The 4,722-nt window shown below is 41.1% G+C and overlaps 1 protein-coding gene across 1 annotated transcript in view; it reads left to right on the forward strand.

The window, feature by feature from the left end:
• The window catches only part of LOC118477212 (60S acidic ribosomal protein P0-like), a 149,913-nt gene that overhangs the window by 37,990 nt on the left and 107,201 nt on the right, over positions 1–4,722 (forward strand). The gene's annotated exons all lie outside the window — the stretch shown is intronic.

Here is a 4,722-nt window from a genome sequence, read left to right on the forward strand (position 1 = left end):
TAGATAGATAGATAGATAGATAGATAGATAGATAGATAGATAGATAGATAGATAGTGGAAGAATACGGCTAGCAGGGAGATAGTTAAAGGGGAACAATGCGCGTGTGGAGGGAGGAGAAGAGAGGGTAGATACGTAAGACAAGTAAATGTTAAAAACTGGATTGCTATCCTTTTCAGTACATATAAGTTACTTCAGGCTTAAATTCCATTCATGATATCATGGTCTTCCATCGGGCTTGGAGAAAGGCATTCCGAGGATTAAACCAATAAATATTAAATGGAAGGGACAGATATTGAATCACTAAATACACAAAAAGATGAAAATGTATAGTACGAATTGAAACATGAAAGGCATTGCAACTTTCGAAATCTCAGAACAGAGCATCGCCGTTGGTAAACTGACGCTTAGAAATAATAATTTTTGTGAATGGTTTTAACGTCAATATCAACACTATTGATTATTTAAGAGGCAGGACCTCCGAATATAACGTCTGACTCCGAAAGGACTCAGTCAAATGGCTTGAGAGCCTTGAAAATCCCCCAAAACGGCCCCAGTTCAAGAATACCCAGTTTGTGATCGAACCAGGGCCACTGGTTCCATAGTCCAGCATGATAACAACAAACCGAGCTGAGGGAGCGCCTGCGTAGAAATTTAGAAATCAGAGCATGGACAGCACAGACGACGGGAAAAGTAAAGAACGTGTTAAATTAACGAAGAATACAGACCAAGAACTGTTCAAGACGAAAAACGATTGAAAAACCAAAGATCGCGAAGAGTGCACAGAGGAATACGAAAGATAAAAGGACGTAGAAAGGAGAGAAAACGGGTTAATTTGATGAAGGAAAGATAAGACAAAGAACAGGGCCTGTTAAAAGAACAAAGGGGAATAAAGAAGAAAGAATTAAAGAAGACCGAGAATTAGATAAGGAGGATATGAATTGAGAGGCAGAATTTAAAGCAAAAAGGGGCTAGTTGAACAGAGTCGAGTGAATTAGAAGATAAACAGTCATATTAGGAGAAAAAAACCAAAATCCCCCGAAAACAGACGGTTTGAGACAATATAAATGCTAAAAGGAGTGCGATGCAGTGTGTTTATTGTGTCTCGAGTTCTTTTTTTCTGAAGGCTGGGTAGGGGAGGGGTTGCCACCTGATGGAGTGGACTGTTGGGGACAGGTTTGTGTATAGGTGGATGGTAAGCAGCTCTATTGTCTTTGAGTATAAGAGATTGTCGGTGTTCTTTATTCTTCTTTATTCGTTTGTGATATAGCTACTGTTTTTCTGTTTCTTTTTTGTTGGTGCCCAAGGGCTTTTGCTAAGTTTTGACAAATAAATAGAGGAGGCAACACTGACATGTTTTTGCTTTCCTTTGTCGGCTACAAAATCCCAAGGCACACAACCGTTCTAAAGCTAAAGCCGAGGACTTGGGGTTTTTAAAAATTGTTTTCTTACAAATCGTTATTTCGTGGGCGGCATTAATTGATAACGGTAGTTTGCACTGCAAAGATGTGCTTATGAGGGACGTTCTACAAACTATTAAAGGGAAACTCCAAAAAGTGTGGGGCGGGGGGAGGGCATATGAAAAGGGGGATGTAGGGTGACGGCATACCAGAGGTCAAAGGTCACAGAGATGGAAAAGGGTGTACACCCCCAGTTGCCCGGCGATGGAGTGACCCCCCTCTCCCCTTCCTTCCTTCCTCACTCCACCCTACGTCTCTCCCTTCCCACACTCTGCCATGTCCCGTGCTGGCGCGGAGGTCGATAAAGTTGACTCCGACACGGAAACAAGATTAACTCTCAGACTCCTTTGATGGCCGAGTCTAAAATTGTTTGATCGACTCGCTGCTCATCGCACATCGCCTGATTACAGTTACGTAATGCACGTTCATGGGGGATGCTGCTCGCTAAATTGGCACGCCGAGACAGAGGCATAGGGGAGAAATACATAGCAAACATCAGATTTGATTGCGCGGAACCGCTGATTATGATGAACGTAGCGCCGACATGCTCCCTGGATTCTGACGTTTTACCTACGTGCGGAGAAACTCAAGAAAGTCTCGGCCTTAGGAAGAGGAGGGCATCTGGACGAGAAAGTCAGCGGATATACTGTTGGGCTGGTTAGAAAGTTGTTATTTGTTAAATGTGATTTGTAGAAAACATTGAGAACAGACATCGAAATCTTAACACCGTAAAGTCACTTGAGAATATTCAGTTCTTAATACAGACCTACAGTATTTTGTTTAAAAATCCATCAGCTCTAATACCCCCCCCCCCCCCCTCCCCGCCCAGACTGTTCAGCGTTGTAGCCCCGGTTATTACGTCGTCTGTGATGTAAGTGCTCTGTCATGGTTTGTAAGCGCTATTCGAGATCCACAACTTTGACCGATGCTACCCGAACATGACCTCAGTCTGATCCATCAATTTCATCTCGTACATTTGGGGAGAGGCTAACAACTTGTCGATAACTTCCCATTGTAAAACGTTGGAAAATACTTTTAGGTTACTATGTTGGGGAAGGGGAGAAAGTAGAAGAGTGATTCACTGTAATTTTCAAACTTTCGTCCGAAATGATATTTCCTTGACTCTTTATTTTGTATAGATGCTAAAAGTTTGTGCATTGTTTCTGATCCAAACTTGATATATCACCAGAGTCTTACAAAACTTCCTCTTTCTCTTTAAAGAGTGTTGTTAGAAATTACAATACATCTTGCAGTTGGAGAAATATTTTACAGAGCAGAATGTGAATCCTGTCTCTTGTAGATTGCAGTCTCTGATGCTTGCTTACCTCTTTATTTCTATGTCTGTGCTTTATTGTTTGAGTTATTTCTCTTGTGCGTGCTTGTTGCCAACTTCATTTCCCCTCCAAACTTGCAGTGTGTTTGGAAAAAGGAACGGTTCGGGGTTACAGTGTCAGAATTTACATGAGCTTCTTCCTTCTACGTGCCCACACACCTACCTATCCACCTCTCTAATTGCACACGGCGCTTAACATACATTTGCTGATCCTTCCCTATCTACCTAACAATCTAACTACATCCCTGCCATCCGCTCTTCCTCCTTACCTACCTCAATCCATACCAACCAACTATATTATGAGAGACCGCCCACATTTTGAAATTTTTGGTGACTTAAAAATGATTTTTTCACTACGTGACAGGAACGAGGGTTGCCCACTTCGTGACTCAATGGAGCATAGTAGGAAGATAAGGTCGTTATTAAAATTTACAAGTATGGGTATGAACAAACGCATTTTTATGGATAATGTATTTGAATAATCTACCAGTCTTCATTAACCACCCCCACCCCCCCCCCCCCCCCCCCCCCCCACACACACACAAAAAGAATAAAACAGATCGAAGTGGCTAAGAAACTAAGCTCACTTCGTTGTGCTAACCTGATGGTGTCATCTGTAAAGCACTAGGCGTTGCATGCAAAAAGAAAGGAAAAAGCAAAAAGGAAAAGCCAGCAAAATGTTGTATTGCTCTTTAAGGGTTGGGGTGGTAATTGAAAAGCTGGAGTGGAAACGACTAACAAAAAATGACGAAGCAGCGTCGTTTAAAAATGAAACCCCAATAACTTTTAACGGAATGCGTTCCCACAATATGAGAAATTGAACATTCCAGGTTACAATTCCTTTCAGCACAAATGACAACGCAGGTTTTTTAATTATGCTGCCCTGAAACCTACAAAGCGTTAAGGTTGCAGCGACACGGAGCGCATATTTCCCTGGCGACTTGGGTTTTTAAAATAATAAACTGCAAGCCAGCTTAGCGAGTTGGTTAAGTAATTAGATGATTGCTATGATATAAAACACAGACATGTATTTTGTTAGATAAGCAAATTCAGAGCTATAAACACAGTGATTGTCATTAGATTATGTTTCGGGCAAGAAGTAATAACAGTTTTCTTTGCTGATTGCGATAACATTCTTCTCTGAGGTTTAGTTCTTAGACATTAAGAATCAATACTGTGAATGTCAATCTTTACCCTTCGTGAACAAACTTTGAGTCCCAAAATTTTCCCGAGGGGTTCGTATAAAAAGCACAACTTAAACATTCGAAAGACAATTTTCTTTTGATATCGCCTGTTACAAAAACAACAACAGCAAAACCTAAACTAGAAGCCTGCGATCTTTTAACGCGGTAAAATAATCTTAGAACCAAGCAGTGTGAGATGGCCAATTTGAGAAAAGTTAATTAGACCAAGAATGTGAAACACACACACACGCACAAACACACACACACACACACACACACACACACACACACACACACACACACACAGAAAGATGGCACGAAAGACACGAAGAAAGAAAAAAAAAAGAAAGACAGAAGGACGAAGAAAAAGAGGCCGACCTCAACTCTACAAGCCTCACGCTTCACAGAGCACGGACGAATCTCTTGACCTGTAGTCTGTAACCAGCGTCCAGGCAAAGGGATTATTACACGCAGGTAAACCAATCAGTCGGGTCCGGTTATCGATCCTTTTATCGATTAAGTCGGTACCGTACAACGCGTATTTCTTTGCTAGCTGCTCATTGTGCTGGAGATTAGAGAACAAAGATTCAGCCCGAAAAGTAAATTGATCGTGTCTTTTTTCTTTATTTCCTTTTGTGTTTTGTTTTGTTTTGGTTTGTTTTATTTGTTTTGTTTTTTTTTAAATTTGTGACTGAGAATCGACTACTCAATGTCTTATTATGCGCGTTACATTCATAAGGAAATATA

The sequence above is a fragment of the Aplysia californica genome, unplaced genomic scaffold (assembly GCF_000002075.1).
Source record: "Aplysia californica isolate F4 #8 unplaced genomic scaffold, AplCal3.0 scaffold00041, whole genome shotgun sequence".
Taxonomy (NCBI): domain Eukaryota; kingdom Metazoa; phylum Mollusca; class Gastropoda; order Aplysiida; family Aplysiidae; genus Aplysia; species Aplysia californica.